This window comes from Tasmannia lanceolata, unplaced genomic scaffold, assembly GCF_043159265.1.
Source record: "Tasmannia lanceolata isolate RefF3 unplaced genomic scaffold, GAP_Taslan_0.1 ptg000002l, whole genome shotgun sequence".
Lineage (NCBI taxonomy): Eukaryota > Viridiplantae > Streptophyta > Magnoliopsida > Canellales > Winteraceae > Tasmannia > Tasmannia lanceolata.
Genome location: NW_027518679.1, coordinates 39,297,529 through 39,319,422, shown reverse-complemented (window position 1 = coordinate 39,319,422; position 21,894 = coordinate 39,297,529). Strand labels below are relative to the sequence as shown.

At 38.4% G+C, this 21,894-nt stretch overlaps 2 long non-coding RNA genes across 2 annotated transcripts; both read left to right on the top strand.

Moving 5' to 3' along the window:
- The first annotated feature begins 1,243 nt into the window (after positions 1–1,243).
- On the top strand, positions 1,244–17,349 carry LOC143884622 (uncharacterized). The gene is made up of 3 exons (XR_013253004.1): positions 1,244–1,325; positions 2,162–2,202; positions 16,954–17,349. It is a non-coding gene; the product is annotated as an uncharacterized LOC143884622 (long non-coding RNA).
- Positions 6,569–16,031, top strand: LOC143872113 (uncharacterized). Its single transcript, XR_013246876.1, has 2 exons — positions 6,569–15,363; positions 15,502–16,031. It is a non-coding gene; the product is annotated as an uncharacterized LOC143872113 (long non-coding RNA).
- Positions 17,350–21,894: the final 4,545 nt, after the last annotated feature.

Below are 21,894 nucleotides of genomic sequence, written 5' to 3'. Positions count from 1 at the left end.
AATTGGGCCAGGTTGGTTTTGGATTGGAGACTTGGAGTATTGCAAAAATAGAAAGAAAACAAAAAAACAACTTCTAGATTTTAAAATTGAATTAAAAATTTAGCAGACAACTAGTTAGCATGGCAAAATTTCGTTGTATGACGCCACGCCACCTTGACGAAAAAAGTCGAAATGGTTCCATTCTAAAGTCTTTTCTCTAAGATAACATAATTTTCCAGGAACTTTTCCTATTACGACACTTGGTGACTTGCTCAAAGATGGCACACTTGTTTAGGATCTTTCCTTATACGGCACTTGTAAAAGAGACTAAAATATTCCCATATCTATGGATAGTCTCAAGAACACTGAAGAATATAGAGAGAAAGAGATGATTTTTCATTTTCTTCAAAATAGAAAATTTCAACTTTTTTTAATCATAAGAGGTGATATGCAACATTCACACTCGATAAGAGTCCTAGCTAAATCTCCTTCTTACCTACATAATTAATAGGAAAGAATCCTAGGCAATGGTAAGAAAGATTGCTACCCAATATCCATTTTTCTTACTAGGTAATAGCTAATTAGAAGATGAATAATTAAAAATCAGATAACTAGTTGGCATCACTCTCATCAGGCATTATTAGAAATAGCTGCTTCTTCATCGGACCGAAATGGCAAACTGGTATGGCCCCTTTCTTCTCCATGTCAAAAGCTCTCTCATCTGACCACAGTGTTTTAAAGCTTCATATTGGTGCATCCATTCTTTCTTTAAAAGTAGAACTTTTCAAGAAAGTTTTCTGCAAAATATTTTTTCTGAAATTTTAAATTTTATGGTTTGGTTCACATACTTTAATTTTTTGGAATTTTAAATTTCACGAGTTAAGATTATCATATGGAGATGATTTTTCAGGAATGGCCTATTTACAAATGGGGCCATCCAATGAATATTTTTACGTGATTTGACGTCAAAAAGCGTTAAAGTTGCCCACAGTTCAAGTTATAAGGGGGGTGCATGCGTACTTCACAGAGGGTGAAAATATCATCTCCCTTTCTTAATCTTTCGTGAAAAATAACTCTAAATGGCGAGCAGATTCACGACAGCTGGTCCGCTGCATGGGGTCCAATACTTTTGATTCTAAGGAAAAATTATATCTCCACACCTTTTTTGTCGGTACCTAGAAAATCGTGAAAATGTTGAAAGGGGGTGGAAATATCACTGTCGTTGAGAATACTATAAGCTGATAAGTTCACCACCTCTTTTCTTATTCGAGATTAGGGTTGAGAGAAAAAAGAGAAGAAAAGAGGAGATGAGGAAGAAAAAACGATGGTGGAGTTCTCTTCAGATGGTAAGAGTTTAATCGATTCTTGGATTCACCTTCATTTTTCCCTTCTTTTACTTTATTTATTTTTAGCCCATTTTCAATTATTTATTTATTTGTTTTTGTCCACAGAGTCTTTCAATATCTAAGTTCCAATCGCGGAGGAAAAAATAATTTTTGTAGAAATTTTTTCATGAGATTGGGGAAGAACCCAAGTTAGAAAAACAGATCACAAATGCCTTTATGTGAAAGTCCCTAGCAAATCCCTTTTCACACACTAAAAAAGATAATTTGAACCAACCATATTCAATTTTTATCTAAAAGAACCTTCAGTTTATGATGATATTCTACTAAACTGATCACAATCATATTATTTCCCTCTAAATTTTGAAAAGGAAACCCATCACATGTAGTTTCATATCACATCTCTCTAGATTTGGAGTTTAGCTTAGATGGTTTCACATCACACATCACACATCACACTGTTACCTTATGTCAGGATTAATTACATGCAGATATGCTTTAATGACCATCTAATATTTTTCATTCTAAGCAAGCTTACATGAGAGTAAATCCTATCTTCACCCTTTTGTTTCTACCTAACAGAAAGCATGAAAATGAAAAGAGTGTGGAAATATCACTTTCCATTAATAATATTATATAAATACAATTGGCCATGCCAATCATTTTTTTTATTCTTTCGCTGCTCTCTTAAAATTCCTTCATTCATTCTAACTAGTTAATTGAAGCTCTAACAAACGAGTTTGAGTAAAAGAGAGATGGTAGAAGTAACTGAAATAAGAGATGAAAATACCATTGTCTTTTTTGTTTCCTGGTGCTTATATGTAAATTCCAATTGACAGGAATAACATGTTGAATGGATCAGGTGATATAGGAAAAAGAGGTACGAATCTAAACTTCTTTGCGCTTTTATATGTGGATGGAGTAGGGTAGATTTCTTTTTTTCTTTTTAATATTATCTGTATAATAAAACCTTCACATCAATGCTAATGCTAAGAATACTAGGGCCTCTTTGGATACGTGCATTAGTCTCGATAAGATTATTTTAATTAGGAGTTCATTATTAACTAGATATCATGCATTCCTTCTAAAAATCTTCTATTCTAATTTTGAGCACAGTTGGAGCTCTAATAATTAATGCTCTATAAATAATAAAAGACAACCCATCTAACCCTAATTCTGAAAGAAGGCTTGCCTGCAAAATCCACTTTTACTATCAGCAATAAAAGGCAATTACCGCAACCCTAGCCTAACCCAAGGTTGCATTATCTCAATCCTAATCAGACCCATTATGAACCTCTAGTCGGGAAGGCTCAACCCTAACCCAAACTGCCTCTAAATCTCTCAACCCTAATTCAAACCATCTAACTTGATTTCCAAAATCCAGCCAGGTTGGTTTTGGATTGTCCTATAGCGAAGAATGAAAAAAATACAAATAAATAAGATTTTAAAAATCGCAGTAAAAAAATTAGGTTAATGTTTCCCAAGACCTTTGTCATAACCCAATCGGGGTATCTTTTCCTAATCCAATCCAAGCAAAAATTGTTGAGCCCCACCCAAGTTGCAACCCCAGTTATACTTGAGCCACATCTAATTCAAGACTGGAAATCTGAAACTAGACCGAACCACAAAAAGCTTCCATCTATCCACAAACTGTTTTCTAAGATTTTAAAAATATGTCACCAACAACCGGTAAGCTTTTAAAAATATTCAGTAGGTCTCAAGTAATCATCTTTGGAATCCAGTTTCCTATTTGCAAATAAGCTTATTTTAATCTAATATTATTTGTAATTGGCATACTGAGGCCTCCTAGGAAGCCATTAACTACATCTTATTTGCAAATATTCATATTTAACTTCAAGACCATTTGCATCTAACAATTTATGCAAATAACTTTGATGGAGATCCAAGATAGACCCTTAGGCCATGTTTGGAAACCATGATTTTTTTTCACGAAATATTGGCTTACCAAGTGTTGAAAAGGGGGCAAGGAGAGTAGGAGAAAGAGAGAATTGAGAGGGTATGAGTGAGGAATGATGCAAAGTGGCTGAGAAATAAGGAAAAGAAAAACTCGCATTTGAGTTGAATTTCTTCTTTTACCTATTTTCAGCCACTTTTCACCCTCTCCTCATTAATGCATGCCCGCCCAAGTCTCCCTCTTCCACCCTTCATGCCCCTCTCCCACCACTTGATAAACCAATATTCCATAGAAAAAACTTTCAATTCTACCAAACATGGCCTTAGGGCCTCTATAGATGCTACCAAAATTGATTCTTAATAACAACTAAGTTGAAAAATGACGAATTTCTATTAATCTTGGACTGCTACAATTAACCAAAATCTGTCCTCAAGTAATGTCCTTAAAAGATAAGCATAGACGGAAAACCTTATGAAAGATTATCCTAATCCTATGATTTGGCCTACGCTTCGAATTTATTGCCGACTCGTTTGTCCTGCCGTATCCGACACAGCAGGCGTGTCCACACGTGTCGACACTCCTTTGGACACTTTTACTTGTATTTCTGGAAGTGTTAGACTTAATGTGGGTGTGTAGACATGTTTTTGTACCGTGTCAAGTGTGACATTCTGTTTTTTTTATCGAATACCGTGTTTACCTCATTTAGACAACTCGTATCCATGTCAAAACTGGACACGCGAATCAATATCCACATAATGATTACATATACTTTCTATTTTAGCCATGTCTCCGTTTCTAAAGTTTGTGGGTTTGCCGTGTCCGACACTCCGTGTCCATGTCGACACACGACACTTGTGTCCCTGTCCACAAATCATAGTCCTAATCTAATACATAATTGTTAAATTGCCTAATCTACAACATCTAACGCCCTAGATCCAGTGGTCAGATTTTACTAGATTTAATTTACTGACATAAGTTTCTTTTAGTTTAATGTTATTTCTAAATAGGACATTACAGCTTCTTTGGACCATTAAATATGGCATTGCTAAGCCTATTATAACCATTATTTGCGTGTAGGACCACACGCTGATAATTATTACCGGCATCTTAAGAGATCCTTAATCATCATAATTGTGGGAATCACATAGTAATCAGACAATTTTGCTTAGTTCATCACAGTTTTTCAACATGACCTGGATAGTTCATCGAGAAAGAGTGGTTCAGTTTTGAGAATCTTTAGAGTGCCCCCCTTTGCTGGAATTTCTAGTCATTCTCAAACCTTTTTGGGTGCCCGATAAGTCGTGGGAATGCTTTCGGGTAAGGAAACGACGTGCTCGAAAGAAACCTATTGTGTTGGAGGCAAAGAGGACATACTGAGTTTCAGCACAGCTCCATGGAGACACTTATTATACCGGATGTGGGAGATGAAGAGGAAACATTTTTTTTATGGCTAAAGAGGAGACATTAGTAATAGGAAAAGTAACGTAATATATCTATAAAAACTTCGGTTGAGTCAAACCAATCGGACGAGGTTGAGTTTAAAAAGAAATTCATAAATATCGATCATTGATTAATATCAATTAATATTGAGTATTAGATTTCGAAACATACGGGGAAATGGAATTATGTGGAAATGGGCTGTGCTTTATTGCATTTTGGGTGAATTTAGTAGGGGTTATTTGAATAGGAAAGGTTACTCTAATAAACATCACGCGCGACCAATAATAGAAAATCCAGTGTTTTTATGCTTTGATGATTCCTAAATTGTTCCCCAAAGCAAACACGTCTCTATTGTATGTTCAAGGTACTCTAATCTATTTGTTGAAACTTCTAAATTTTGTCAAAAGTATGTTTTGCCAATTCTAATTTAGTTCCTTTTATTTGTCTGTCCTATTTTTTTCCAAGTGAGAAGGGGTTTACTATATGTTTTTGGATTATCATAATTTTTTTTTGCTAAAGATGCCAAATTAAAAAATAACCTTGAGTTTGAACCTGGAGCAAATTATTGTATGCAGCCGGAGAGGTGGAAAGAGCGAAAGCCATTATAAATAAAATGGAACTTGCATAAATCTAATGGAAAGGAGCTTGCAAAGAAGAATATTCGAGAAATGATGCTGAAAAAAATAACCGACCTCGATATTTAGCTTGTCGGTGGGGGTGGCTCAGAATGCTGTGCCACCAAGAAGCAGCCATGCTGTACGGCTCAGAATGTTGGGCCACAAAGAAGCAACATGTGCATAAAATGAGTGTAGCGGAGATGCGAATGCTTAGATGGATGTGCGGCCACCCAAGGTTAGATAGAATTAAAAATGAAGACATCTGTAAAAAGGTGGGGCTGGCACCAATTGAGGAGAAGATGAGAGAGCACCGCTTAATATGATTTAGACATATCCAACGTAGGCCTTTGGATGCTCCGGTGAGAAGAGGTGACTCGTGCCAAATTGATGGAGTAAAAAGAGGTAGGGGCAGATCGAAAACAACTTGGGTAGAAACAATGAGGAAAGACTTGATAGCTAGGAACATAACAGAGAACATGACTTTGGATAGCGTAGAATGGAAGAAATTGATCCACGTAGAAGAACCCAACTAGAGCCAGGATTAGAGCCGGATAGATTCCTTTCACATTCTTCATGAATGTTTTCTAAAGGATTCATTTAGCTGACCCCAACTAGTTTGGGACAAAGGCTTTGTTGAGTTGAGTTGAGATATTTAGCTTGTCGGTGCGAATTTCTGGTTTCAACAATAGAGGTGGCAAGGGCGCATGAAATAGATAGGGTATTTGACTTGGAAGGATTCTTGGTTCTATAGTATCTTATTATATAAAAGTTGTAATTCATTCAATGCAAACAATGGTGAATGCGTTGAAGTTAGGTTAGTTATGGTGGGTGAGGCGTTTTCGAAGAATGATTGATGGTCATTTAGCATGTAACTGTGGATTTGAAGAGGAAGGAGAATATAGTGACATGGATGCAATATATGGCGTTTATTGAGAGAGAGAGAGAGAGAGAGAGAGAGAGAGAGAGAGGATTTGTCCATATCTATTAGATTTGTTTCATGTTATAAATGATATCGTTTGGAGGTGTGAAAATACAATTGTAACAGAATAATTAGAGTAAGTTTGGTTAGATGCGATTGTGGTTTTTTTTTTTTTTTTTCTTTTGTTTCTTTTTTGTGTGTGTGTGTTGGGGGGGGGGGGGATTCGTCCATATCTATTAGATTAGATTTGTTCCCTGTTATAAATGATATTTATTGGGGTGTTGCGTTTATAGGTTTTTTTTTTTTTTTTGGGGTGGGGATTCGTCCATATCTATTAGATTAGATTTGTTTCTTGTTATAAATGTTATTGATTGGGGTGTGAAAATATGATTGTAACGGAACAATTAGCATATGGTTAGATGCGATTATGGGAGATTTAATAGACTGCTAATTGCAGGAATTTTTGAAGATTGGAAACAGGTGGGTAAATAACAATAAATGGGGGTGGGTTGGTGAATTTTGTAATAGATACGTTCTTAAGCTGTTGGAGGTGCTGAAGTGGCAGCCGCATAAGACTGTGAAGGAACGAGAGGGTGTCCACCTCAGCCCTCCAACCATTACAAAATGAGGTGGGAAGGACTCATGAAAAAGGTAGTGGTATAGACGTGGAAGGATTCTTGGTTCCATTGTATCTTATTACATAGAGGTTGTAATTCATTCAATGCCGACAATGGTGAATGCGTTACGGTTAGGTGTTGTTATGGTGGGTGAGGTATTTTGGAAGAATGACTGATGAAGGTCATTTAGCATGTAACGGTGGAGGGATGATTCATCCATACCTATTAGATTTGTTTCCTGTTATAAATGAGGGCAAAGGAATTTGTCTCTTGTCTAGAGGAGTTTGAATGGGACCACTTGTCGAATTTAAGAGATTAAAGGTAAGTTTGCTGAATTTAAGAGATTTAGGGCGATCAAATAGGAAGGGTTGCTGAATTTAAGAGATTAAAGGCGGGTTGGATTGAAAACGATTGCAACGTTTGGGAGATCACAATAAATAGGAAGGGGAAAGGGTTGCACCGTTTGGAAGGTGTCTAAGAATAAAGAAGAAGCTTAATTGTTTGGAATGGGGTTTTGCTGAATAAAGAACATTTTCCATGGAGAGATTTCAGGGTTGTAGATCTAAGAATGTGAAATGATTGGAAGGGGAAGAGATGTGTCTGTGCAATTAATATGGTTTGCATCCGTTTTGAAATGGAATCAACAACAACATATATGTTTTTTTGAAGAGTTGAGGTGGCTGCCACATAAGACTGAGGCAGAAGGAGAGGGTGTCTACCTAAGCACAAAACGGTTATAACTCCATCTTTAATATAATAGATACTAATGGGACCGAGTGATGCACAATTTGAATGTTATTTAAGTTCGAAATGAAATTGATAGTTGACTAAAGAATAAATGGTTGGATGGAGCAATGATATGAGTTTTACCATTGGGTAGCGACCGTGAAAAGGACTCGGAATAAATCGGAACTATCAGAGATCATAAGGAAACCATGGCATAGGTGGATCCTATCTGAAAAGAATCATTGGCACCCATACGAGGATGATTATGCTTATGGGACATATGAGGAGGATTCTGCCCCATCATCTCTAAAGACTCCCTTCTGCATGATAGCTAGTGTGCAACCCAACCCGGGAAGCATCTAGGTGTTGTCATGCCCATGTTCACAATAGGTAACATGCAGCCCAACCCAGGCAGCATCTGGGTGTTGTCATGGCCATGGTGGAACTATACCTCCTCAACTCCAATTCTAGATGGTTTCCCCCTTCTTTACCACTAATATTATGCATGAGAAAATGTTGGATAGAATCCATATCTTAAGAAGCCCAAATATGATTCTTAAGACTGTTGGATAAAATAGACGGATCAGATTTCTACTGATCTTATAAACAAAGAATGAAAGAATGATATATGGCTTAGTTGAACCCAAAACACGTTACTTGAAACGAAAACATGTTACTCGACCTCAAAACAGTGCAAGTCGAAGCCAAAAATCCATGTATTGTGATTAAACCATAATTGAAATAAAACATGGAAAACAGATTGCACTTATCTCTTTTGATGGAAAAACGCTTATGGGAAACCCGATTAAGAAGAAGAAGGCTGAGTCGTGCCACTGGTCACTCTCCTTAAGAATCGTATCCGCCCCCTACCGGTGCAACCGGGATCCGCGAACCGATGCTCTAAGATAAAACAGCCAAAGTTGGCTCCAGTCCACGTGCACTCGCTGACTGGTCCACCCAGAACCACCTTAGAACTTTGCTCAGACACGGAAGGAACATAAGGAGATGAAGCAAAACCAAAAAACATAACCCTTTTTCTGTGTAAACCTCTTTATTTTTCTGTTGGCAAAAGCCACCCCAAACGTAGACCCTAAAAACTCTTAGCCTTACCCAAACCGTATTCTCTTCTCCTTTTTATAGATCACAAAGTGTGTATTGGAAAGAGCCACCAATAATGGGTATTAATGTTGAGAAAAGCCACCATTAAAAGCCTTGAACGTTTCTCTTCCAACAGTCATATCTGTGACCGTTAGAGATGAAACAGTTTTGCAACTTTATTAGGTGTTATTATTATAACCGTTTGGGGTGCCATTAAAAAATAAACGTTTAGCAATTAATGGGGTAAAATGGAAACCGTTTTAGGCATTAAAAAGATTTTTTTTTTTCATTTAAACCCAAAAAAGCACTCAAAAGTCACTAGCTTTTGAAATAAAAGGGAAATCAAAATTTGAATCTTTCTCTCTAAATTGTAAAGACAACGCAAAAGCACTTTTGATTTTTCAAATTCTTTAAAATTTCCAACAATCCCCCACAAGATTCAAAATACAGTTAGAGTTTAAAAACGGAAGCATCTGAGCACATTAGAAAAATAGAGTGAATTCATACCGGTGTCTTTTGGACTTCAACCGATATTTAGGATAAACAGATTACGTTACCGAGTACGGGTAGAGTTAGACTCCTTCAACCTTTTCTCGTAGGTGTAACTGGCTAACCTGTTACTCACACCCTACGTTCGATTCCTTGGTGATTCATTCACAGTATTGGAACATTTTGGCCTTGTTCCCCTCTTGGTTCTCATGAATGTTCTAGAGAATTACCCGTTAAATTCTCATAGGAAGCGGCCTCACCTCCACATTCACTTAGGCCAGTCATCAAGTGTGCATCGCAAGTAACACACCACCCAATTCAGGTTATGAACTGATTAAGAGTCTCAAACTCATCCTACCGCATTTGCAGTGAACACTATCTTCCAATATTTTGCATCTAGAAGTGGGGGGTGATAGTGTTAACAAACCATCTGGTGACTTGTTAGTACCAATTGAACCTAATTTCAGGGATCTCCTTTCACATAGGTTGGGTGTCCATCACTAATGGTTAATGCCTCGGTCTTTAACCCCATTCCTTTCCGATGCCTTATACACCACTTTATGTGGCTTTACCAACTTATGCCTGAGGCAATCATGCCTCTTTTGCCATTTAAGGTTTTACATTTGGCCTTGGCTAAAGCATTTTTTGTTTTGTTTTGCAGTCACTATATAAAATTACCGAGGGAACCAGTCTTGGCCATAGCAGCCCATCTGCCATAAAAACATAACTTGAGCCATTTGGCTCCACCTCTTGCTAGAGATAAGGCTATTATAATCTTACTATCATATAGTGGGACTTTTACAACACATGTGTGTAACCGATTTTCATGAAATCGCTCCACCACTTAAGATGGATAAGTACCCACTGGTATACTTGGATTCTCTCAATTAGAGATACAATTAGCGCAACCTAGCCTTCTTGAACAGTAGGACCCCCACAATTTGAACAATTACTTCTCAATTCTGAGTTACCAGGTACAATCCATCCCAATCTTATGTACACATGTACCTATCAGGCAACAAACCATAAGTGAGTATATGGAATTTACATTTTAAGCCTCCATACTCCAAAAATTATGGTTAGCCTCTCAACCAAGAATTTAAAGTCATGTCCATACACTACATGCATCATTGCATATGTAATTGCATTCAATTGTCTAATCTTCATATAAGTATTTTTATGGACTTACATTCTGCAATCTGCAGAATATGTATGTAATAGGTACATAATGCATATAATATTCAAATTGTGTTCCAATATGCCAAATCTACTTATTTTCCAAAAAAATACAGAAAATTAGAATGACATTTTAACATGCATTATATTGATGAATTTCATCAATTCTTCTTTAGATGGAATGAACTAGTTAGGGTAATGCCAAACCCAATTTGGCTCTTAGAGTTCCCATGCCATAGTACGTATAAAACATCATTTCCAATACATAATGGCAATACACCAAGTTCCTTAACAAGAACAAGAACTTTAAACTTTGATAGTATATGAATTATATAGTATTCCCATTCAAGTAATGCAGATTTTTTCTCATTGAAAATAAATCATTACTTATATTGCCATTAGATTCATTTACAAGCATTCAACAAGACATGCTTATCTCTTATGCTCTGTTTGGATACCGGGTTTTTTTTTTCCTGGGATTTATGTGGGTAAAGGTAGGAGACAAAAGAGGGGACAAGCATTAATTAGAGAAAGATATTATGATGAGTGGAGAGAGAGGGTAGAGAGAGAAAGAGAGAACACCCTTTTCAAGACAAGATTTTGCTGATGTCAGCAAGAAAAAGCTGATGTGACCACTAAACCTTTACCCACATAAATCCTGGAAACAAAAAAAACCCAGCAACCAAACAGAGCATTAAAGGCATTTTAGCAAACACTTGACAAGCATCATTTTTTTAACCATGTACCATTACCAAAACAAATGAGTGTCAAAACATTTAACTAGATAAATGGGTGTTGATATCAAAACATAGGCTACTGATTTTATGAGCCACCGCAAACGGTCCAAATATCAAGCCCCTATGATGATCAACCATGAATTCCCTTTTCTTTTATCAACAAACCAATAAAATTTCTTAAAACAGAAATTTAACATGTTGAGGCAATTGTATAAAGATACAATAAGAAAATCCATCATCAAAGCCAAACAAATATAATCTAATAGTTTAAGTCATAAGGTACTCAACCTTTTTATTTGCCAAACCAAATAAGAGATGGGTTTTTACACCAATTTAAAAACAAAGTGTTTCCCAAACCCCATCCATGTGATCAATTTAGTTCCAAACATCAAAAGAGTTTTAACTAAATGATGAAAAAAACATCATATGAATATCAACCAAGCATGTAAAATTTCAAAACTGTAATTGAAATAAAATATGGAACTTTTCATGTTTTAAAGAGCAAACATAAACGGATCAACAATCAACATCATAACATGAGGCTAAAAATCATTAAAATGTTCTATTTTCTTTTGAGAAATCTAAACATATCTTTTGACTTTGTTTGCACCAAAATTGGGTTTTTTTAGAAAGCCATAGATCATAGATCAGTAACAAGTTTGACCCTTATAAGAGAAGTAATAAATCTGAAATACTACGATTCTTAAGTTTGTTGGATAGAATCCATATCTTAAGAAGCCCAAATATTATTCTTAAGACTGTTGGATAAAATAGACGGATCAGATTTCTACAGATCTTATAAACAAAGAATGAAAGAATGATATATGGTTTAGTTGAACCCAAAACACGTTACTTGAAACGAAAACATGTTACTCGACCTCAAAACAGTGCAAGTCGAAGTCAAAAATCCATGTATTGTAATTAAACCATAATTGAAATAAAACATGAAAAACAGATTGCACTTATCTCTTTTGATGGAAAAACGTTTATGGGAAATCCGATTAAGAAGAAGAAGGCTGAGTCGTGCCACTGGTCACTCTCCTTAAGAATCGTATCTGCCCCCTACCGGTGCAACCGGGATCCGCGAACCGATGCTCCAAGATAAAACAGCCAAAGTTGGCTCCAGTCCACGTGCACTCGCTGACTGGTCCACCCAGAACCACCTTAGAACTGTGCTCAGACACGGAAGGAACAGAAGGAGATGAAGCAAAACAAAAAAACATAACCCTTTTTCTGTGTAAACCTCTTTCTTTTTCTATTGGCAAAAGCCACCCCAAACGTAGACCCCAAAAACTCTTAGCCTTACCCAAACCGTATTCTCTTCTCCTTTTTATAGACCACAAAGTGTCTATTGGAAAGAGCCACCAATAATGGGTATTAATGTTGAGAAAAGCCAACATTAAAAGCCTTGAACGTTTCTCTTCCAACATTCATATCTGTGACCGTTAGAGATGAAACGGTTTTGCAACTTTAATAGGTGTTATTATCACAACCGTTTGTGGTGCCATTAAAAAACAAACGTTTAGCAATTAATGGGGTAAAATGGAAACTGTTTTAGGCATTAAAAAGATTTATTTATTTTTCATTTAAACCTAAAAAAGCACTCAAAAGTCACTAGCTTTTGAAATAAAAGGGAAATCAAATTTTGAATATTTCCCTCTAAATTTTAAAGACAACGCAAAAGCACTTCTGATTTTTCAAATTTTTTAAAATTTCCAACAGAAAAATAAGAAAATAAAAAAAAAACAATTTGAAAAGTGGAAAAAGGAAAGACCGACTATAGAAATCTTCCCATGGTTTCAGAAACACCCCTCAGATTGTAAGGAAGAAAATTATCTTCATCAAACAATTATCGAACCTTCTCCTCCATGGTTCCCGAGTCATCCTATAAAAAGCAAGAAAAGAATCAAGAAAAATAGATTCTCCTTTACAACACAAATATTAGCCATGAAAATAAAAAACCCATCTAAGGATTTATGCTTTTAGAACCATATCCTGTAGAGCTAAATCAATGATATCAGAAAAATACAATTAAGCCCATTACCTGCCCATTTTCTTCAGGAAAAATCATAACCAACTCACCAAGCACTTCACCCCCTCCTAGATCATTGAACTAACATATCAATGAGCTAGGATCCCAGACCTGATTGCTGATTGGATTTTGTTGGTTTTGTTTTCTTGAATGCGGTTGTTGTAAGGGTCTTTGCTACCAGGGACCTTTCTCAGGGAAATTAAGATCTTGACGTGGCAGTAAGTCACAAATGTTTGGATGAATTCAAAAGCGTCACAATCAAATGAAGCTTAAAAAAAACATGGAAACAAGGAACATCAGCAAACATGAATGGTTTAGATCATCTGATTATGTGGGGGTAACTGTACATTTAGCTTCAAATAATGTTAAGAGGTGCTTAAAGAGGTCATTTGTCTCTCTTCTAAACATATCTTTTTTGCAACCTATGTGTTCGAAGTGAATGTGATCGGGTCATTTGATACACAACAGGCGAACAATTCCGGCCCATTGTTGTTAGCACTGGGTTGATCCTAGCTCATTGATATGTTGGTTCACATTTAAGTTCCTTCTATAGAAGCTAAATCTTTGATTTTAGTAGGCCTTAAGCTCTCACAGACATCTCATAATCGTGGTCCACTAGATCAACAGGCCCTTATGTGGGACGCAAGCTGTGCTTGGAATGCATTGACGTCTAATTCCCCACGATCATATTTGTTATGCAACAATACATTTAAGTGCCCTCACTTGTGTACTTAATGCTTTTTCAGAAGATTACATATACCCATCACAATTACATGCTTGTGTATGTACATTTAGGATGCAGTTAGAACTTTTCACAAACATGTCTACATGTCTTTGGGTTTAGCTCCACATGCACATGTGACAAAGGTATGTATACATGGTACACATTAGGTCATGCTTCTACCACTTTCCAGCATTGTCATCAACTTATATATTTTCGTAAAAATGACTGCATTTTTAGAACCTTTTTGCTTTGCGTGAATTCAGAGAACGGTGGTAGAAATATCATTTGGCATAGTATAGATTATGTGAGGAATAAGAGTCGGACAAAACTCCAGGACAGAGAGGTTTCAGGATGGTTCAAATTCAAACAGTGCAGAAAACCCGTAAAATCATAAAAATCATAGATATTTGTTTTCTCTGAAAAATAAGTTTGGTCTGCTCAACCTAAATATTTGGTAAAAATCAACATACATTGGCCGAATAGAAATGAAAAAAAAAGCAAAATAGAGGAGATTTCCTGGATGCATCCCACCGACGACCATTTTCTTTTTTTTCACCTTTGGAATCTGTACACTCTTTCCCTTCTCTCTCTGATACGCAAAAAAACCTCCCCCCCTCCCTAAACGGAATGCAATAACAAACAACGAACTCGCCACCTTGAAGCTCCAAGATATCTTCGAGGTTGGCCATGTTTGCAGGACTTGCAAGTACTGGAAGGAGAAGAATGACATTTCTGGTTTAAGGGCGGTTTTCTTTCTTTTTACCTATCAATTTCTGGAAGGGAAAGAGTTCGACACATTGTCAGACTCCGTCATGCCGGAATCCCCGCATAGTAGCAATATGCATATTGCATCTGATCATTTCTTCGGCGTGATTGGAAATTTGCCACTTGTTTCTGTCGACATCGAGAAGGAGTCGTTCAGTTTTGAGGATCTTCACAGAGTGTGCCCCTTTGCCGAAATTTCTAGGCGTTCTCAAACCTTTTTGGGTGCCCAATAAGTCGTCGGAATGCTTTTGGGTAAGGCAGCGACAGGTGCTGGAAAGAGACCTCCTATTTTCTTGGAGGCTAAGAGGACATACTCGTTTCAACACAGCTCCATGGAGACCCTTATTATACCGGATGTGGGTGTCGAAGAGGAAACGTTAGTAATAGGAAAAGTAATGTAATATATCTATAAAAACTTCGGTTGAGTCAAACCTAACGGACGGGGTTGGGTTTAAAAAGAAATTCATAAATATCGATCTTTGATTAATATCAATTAATATTGAGTATTAGATTTCGAAGGGTACGGGTGGATGGAATTATGTAGAAATGGGTTGTGCTTTCTTTATTGCATCTTGGGTGAAATTAGTAGGGGTTATTTGAATAGGAAAGGTTACTCTGATAAACATCACGAGACACCAATAATAAAAAGTTCAGTGTTTTAATGCTTTGATGATTCCTAAATCAGGGGAACTCCAAAGGTGCTCCTCTAATAAACATCACGCGTCTCTATTGTATGTTCAAGGTACTCCTCTAATAAACATCACGCGTCTCTATTGGATGTTCAAGGTACTCTTCTAATCTATTTGTGGAAACTTCTAAAGTTTGTCAAAAATATGTTGCCAATTCTAATTTAGTTCATTTTATTTCTATGTTCTATTCTCTTTTTTTGCGATTATGGGAGATTTAATAGACTGTTAATTGCAGGAATTTTTGAAGATTGGAAACGGGTGGGTAAATAAGAATAAATGGGCGGGGGTGGGGGTGCGTGAATTTAATAATAGATACGTTCTTAAGCTGTTGGAGGTGCTGAAGTGGCAGACACATAGGACTGTGGAGGAAGGAGAGGGTGTCCACCTCAGCCCTCTAACCATTACAAAACGAGGTGTGAATGACACATGAAATAAGTAGTGGAATAGAAGTGGAAGGATTCTTGGTTCCACCGTATCTTATTATATAGAGGTTGTAATTCATTCAATGCAAACAATGGTGAATGTGTTGAGGTTAGGTGTAGTTATGGTGGGTGAGGCATTTTTGAAGAATGATTGATGAAGGTCATTTAGCATGTAACAGTGGATTTGAAGAGGAAGGAGAATATAGCGCCATGGAGGCAACATATGGCTTTTAGAGGGAGAGAGGATTCATCCATATCGATTATATTTGTTTCTTGTTATAAATGATATCAATTGGGGTGTGAAAATACAATTGTAACGGAATAAAAGTATGGTTAGATGCGATTATGGGAGATGTAATAGACTGCTAATTGCAGAAATTTTTGAAGATTCTACACGGGTGAGTAAATAAGAATAAATAGGGGTGGGTGGGTGAATTTATTAATAGATACATTCTTAGCTGTCATTCCATCACATAAAACTCATTGATAAAATGACTATAAACTTACCTCGTAACGACATGTAATTTTGAGTATCGAGATGCCATCATGGATTGACATTTCATTCTTTGTTGCGGGATCTTCATTTGGATTCAGCTATACATCTGTAGGGATAAAATTGAATAACAATTCTTTCCATGGGCTATGTGTCTCATCCTATGCAAAAGCTAGTTATGGAAAAAAACTGTAATTCCATCACATCAAACTCAATGATAAAATGTCTAGAAACTTACCCTCGTAACACGACATCTAATTTTGAGTACAACAATTTTGTACTCAAAATCAATTATCAAAGGAAAACAATATCAGCACAACCGTGTTTTAATAATATGCATAATCTCAGCTTGTCCTATATGCTTAACCAGTTTTACATTTCCCAAATAGCTTTGTACCGCCTTTAACAGCCGGTTAAAGCATATGTGACAAGTTGTCTTCATGCCTGTATCATTTGGCTTCTCAAAATAGTGCCTAAATGAACAAAATACCCATAATTTTCGTGAAAACATTTATGTTTATGATTTGATTTATTTTAATAAGAGAAATGCAAAGAAGAAATGTGTGTGACGTAGATTTCCCTCTCTATTCTATCTTCTTTTCAAAGATGCATTTTTTTTACCAGAAGTGCCCATATTATTTAATAAACTAACAAACATGCTCCAACTTTAGTATACTTTTTAATATTACTTGGGCTATTTGGGTTAATCTTGACAGAAGATGTATCTTCATATATTTTCCCTTCAAATATTGAGATTTTTTTCATGTGATAGGAATGATGAGGAGAATGGGCGTTCAGAGCAAGATAGTGGGTGTCAGCGGAAACTCACGAAGTTCTAAGAAATAATTGTTGACGGAGGCCGGAGTTGACGAGTTATAGTGAAGCCTATGACTCGCACTAAGCTCATTTCTCTTGTTCACGGACGCCGGCATAGACGAATTCTGGCTCTAAGCCCATCTCTTTCATCCAAGAAATCGGCAACCAAATGTGTGGGTCCCCACGGTGTGCCACCTTTAGTGATGGTCCCTAGCAAATCCCATATGTGTGTGTGTGAACCCGTGCGATAATGGAAAAAGTGAATGAAACTATGAGAGACTTGTGGCAAATGTTCCCGCATTATAGATTTCTTCATTAAATTTTAAAAAGGGACTGAAATAGATTTGGAACTTATGAGTGCTACATTTTTCAATAGAATGGAACAATAAGGTAGGAAGGTCATCTCAATCAACTTAAATAGGACCTGATATCGGAGCTGAATCTATAGCATTTGCATCTTTCCTTTCTAGAACAATACTTGCTAACTGCATACTTTTATATTATCTATTTTTTTGAGCTGATAATGACACTATTAATTCTTTTCACATGCAAATTCAAAAATCAAGTATGAAGATATCGGATCATATGCTGAGATATGGACCCGCAAGGGTGTTTCAAAATTCTCGGATAAACTGTGTAAATAATAAAGAACAATAGAAGATAACGTGCAGATTTTTTTCGAAATACCTGCCGAAAAATCATATTCAATGTTAAAAATAAGAAGAGCAAGTTCCACCACCTCTTAGATTCACGAAATACCATAAAAGGAATCATAATCCCCAATACTAGTCAAGAATAGATTCCTGAAATACTGTAAGGGCCCGTTTGGATACCTCATATTTTGTATTTGGATTTAGAATTGAGTTTTGAATACAAAACGAATAGATCTGCCACCTCATGTTGAGGGAGACAGAGAGGGAATGGGGTCTCGGTTGATGAGCAAAGAGGGTGAAGGAAACTGCCAGAGGATTTCCACAGCATATTTGGAAATCTGATAGTTTTTCACTGTCAGTTTCTGATTTGGAAATGAATGGATTTGATCCGGATCCAAATCACAACACAAAAAGGGCTGCAAATGTGAGAAATCAAAATCAAAATCTTCTCGGCATCCAAACGGGCCCTAAAAGGGATCCTAATCCACAAATACACATCAAGAACTCACCCCGTCAAATGTACAGCACAATGGGACACTTCTTTGCTTAATAGTCGGGAACATTGCTAAGCATGACAAGCATATAAAAGTAGTGATCGAAGAAATTCTGTAAGGTATAACCAGTAGCACATATCTTATGCTCTTCACAACCTGTTTTTGTGATTCGAACTATACAATTTTATATAGGAAAGAAAAAATAAGATGATTTGTGTTTTGGGGGTGTAAGGCCTTAGGCCTTACACAATAAGGCCCTTGTACGGTGGAGGTACCAACCTTCATATTTGATTCAACAGAAGCTTCTCAAAAAGTGAGATGCTGTTCTATCTAATATAAGGGTGGTACCTCTACCGTATTGTTGTCAGGCCTTACACCATATAAAAACTGTGTTTTCGATATATTTTGTAAATCGAATGTATGGTGGTGGGAGACTGTGTATAGCGGCAGGCGACTAAACCAGTGGAAGGCCCTCATTTTCTCCTATAAATTTTGTAACCATGATTTGTGCTTTAACTGTAATAGGTCTAAGAACATATACATTAGCCATATGGTTTGTATCCAAAGCAATTCCTATTTATGAGGGTATTACCAGTAGCACACACTTATATTGTTCACAAATTGCTTTCATGCTTCAAATTCTACAATTTCAAGTCCAATACTGATTATTACACTCAAAATTAACGCAGCTTTGAGTCTCTACTAGAAAAATAAGTCCACAAAAGGGCTCTGCAATAAAATAACTATTAATGGAAGAAAATTAACATGTGTTCCCGTCTAAATAAATCCCTAGGATTTACTACTATGCTTGTATAGTATAGGATTTACTAATATGTTTGTATAGTATACCTTACCCAATGGGGCTGTTCTCAACGTGAATCCTTAGATAGCAAGCCTAAATGCGGAAAAAATAAATCCTAGCTTCTCTTCCAAGCCCCAATGGGAACTCTTTGAATCCTTTCTTACTACCTCTGGCACCAAGACCGCATGCCCTTCAGTATTCCAGTGACAATTTCTTTTTATGGAACTCTATACAATAGCTATAGGTGCTTTGTTTGCTATTTGAACTTGCAGTCACACGTAAATCTTTTGGTACCTGAACCTGAAATCATAGCCACAAGAGAAGGAAGTGGCTTAGCGTCCTTTGATCAGGTGTAAAAAGGGTTTGATTGATGTCACAGATAAATTTATAGGTGAGACTGAAGTTTTAACAACCCAAAGCGATGAACGAATGAATTGATTGGAATTTGGAATGCTAATTTTAAATACTACATATTGCATAAGAAAAATAATACACGACTCATTTTGGCAACAATAGCAAGCAATTATCATATGGATGTGATGATAATAGATTAGTGATTAAAATAACAGATCATTGATTAGTGATGAAAGTATATACTTAAAGCCAAACTTACATGGAAGGAAATAGGGCATCCAATTAAAAGTAGTTCTTCAATGATAATAGATTCTAATCTCAATGGGAAAGAGAGAGAATGACATGGGTGAGAGTGTTAAAATTAGTGGGTGGGAATCATTTGTACCTGATGGGGTGAAAAGCTCCAGCCTCTTACAGGCCGCCACCTGTCCCAGAGTAGGTAAGCTCCAGCCTCTTATAGGCCGCCACCTGTCCTGGAGTAGGTGAACTCCAGCCTCTTACAGGCCGCCACCTGTCCTGGAGTAGGTGAGCTCCAGCCTCTTACAAGCCGCCACCTGTCCTGGAGTAGGTGAGCTCCAGCCTCTTACAGGTCACCACCTGTCCTGGAGTAGGTGAACTCCAGCCTCTCACAGGCCGCCATCTGTCCAGGACACCTCCCCACCAGGTTTTCCCCTATAAAAAGGGGTTCAAAGCTTAAATCAACAGGTAATACGAAAAACCCTCTCTCCACCCAAAACTCTTAAGACTAGCTCTGCACTCCTGCTCATACTGACTTGAGTGTCGAAGGGCCTGTCCGGAGTAAAACCCGGGTTGGTCTTCTGACCTCGCTTGCCTTGTGCAGAACTCAGCCCTCACAGCAGGACTCAGCCACTTCGCTCCCCCCTTCACTCCGGTCCCGCAGGAGTCAGCTCCTCTGGTCTTCCAGCTCAGCTCTTACGTCACTGTCGTACCTGTTACCGATTTTCGGTCTAACAGATTGGCGCCATCCGTGGGACCGCAGAACTAAAAGCTGTTCTCAGACATCTCACAAAAATGGCAGGGCGCAAGAGTGCGCGGATACCCTCTGCACGGACTGACCAAGCCGTGCTACCTCGCAGGACCCGGAGTGAGCGAATTGCCTCGCTGGTGGTAGCAGCTTCTGTTACAGCCGAGCAGAGCCCTGCTAGCTCAGAACACCTGAATCCCCTGCCCACTCCGGAGCAGGTTCAAGCTCTTTTTCAACAAATGACAGCTCTCGTTGGGCAGTACTAGCAACTGCTTCAGACACCTCCCCAACCTCTTCCAGAAGCTCCACAATCCATCCAGGAAAGCCCAGACATCCACAGGGGAGAGTCATCGCGCCATGTAGAGGATCGAACTCACCACTCCACTAGACAAGTCCATCACCCCACAATGAGGCATGCTCAAGCAGAGCCTCACCGCCGTCAAAGGTCATGGTCCCGCTCCGCACAAAAGCGCCGAGCTCATAAAGATCGTGCACCGCCAGTGAAGTCCCGGTCTCGTCGTAGGAGTCCGGAGAGCCAGTCCGGCTCCGCGGCGAGCCGATCTGTGGGAAGAATCAGGTCCGTGGAACATATAACGGATCCGCTCCTACAGAGAATGGAGGAAATGGACCACCGAATAAAGGAGCTGGCGAAGGATAAAGGCCGGTCCGCCTCCAGGGCGTTCTCAAGCAGAACGCCGTTCACTGATGATGTCCTGGGTGCCCCAGCACCCAGAGGGTTTAAAATGCCCGCCGTCCCGCAGTACGACGGGACTACCGACCCCGTAGACCATTTGGAGACATTCAGAACAATGATGCTCCTCCGCGGCTCCTCCGACGGTTTCATTTGCAGAGCGTTCCCAACGACGCTAACTGGCGCGGCGAGAGACTGGTACTCCAGGATCAAACCGAACTCCATCAGCAATTTTGATGACTTTAGAGAGGATCTGGTCCGCCACTTCATGAGTAGCCGCAGACCGAGGAAAACGACAGCATCCCTGATGGCCTTGCGACAGGACGACAATGAGCCCCTGAAAGTATTCGTCCGCCGCTTCAACAGGGAGGCACTCCAAGTGCCAAACCTAGATCCCTCAGCAGCTATGAATGCGCTCCTCGCGGGTGCCAGGTCTAATGATTTCCGTCGGACTGTAGCTCGACAAAACCCGCACTCACTGGCAGACCTCATGGCCGGGGCAGAGGAGTACATAACAGTGGAAGAAACACTGGCAGCTCTTAACTCAAATCGGAGGATAACCTCTGAAGAGAAAAACCCCACCAAGCAGCGCAGGGAGGATAAACCTCCCAGAAGAGAGACGTCTCCACTTCCGCAAAGAAGAGAAGAGAACTTCACACCTCTCAACACCTCCAGAAAACATATATTGGCTGCGATCAGCGAAGAGGAATTCGTGAAGTGGCCTGCTAGAATGATCTCCAAAGGAAACAAGAGAGATCCATCAAAATACTGTCGGTTCCATAAGGACCACGGTCACGACACAGATGAGTGTTGGCAGCTCAAAGAGGAAATTGAACAGCTGATCGGCCGGGGTTATTTGAAAAAGTATATCCGAACTGACGGCCGCAAGCAAGAGTGGAGAGAAAAGAGCCCCCAAGG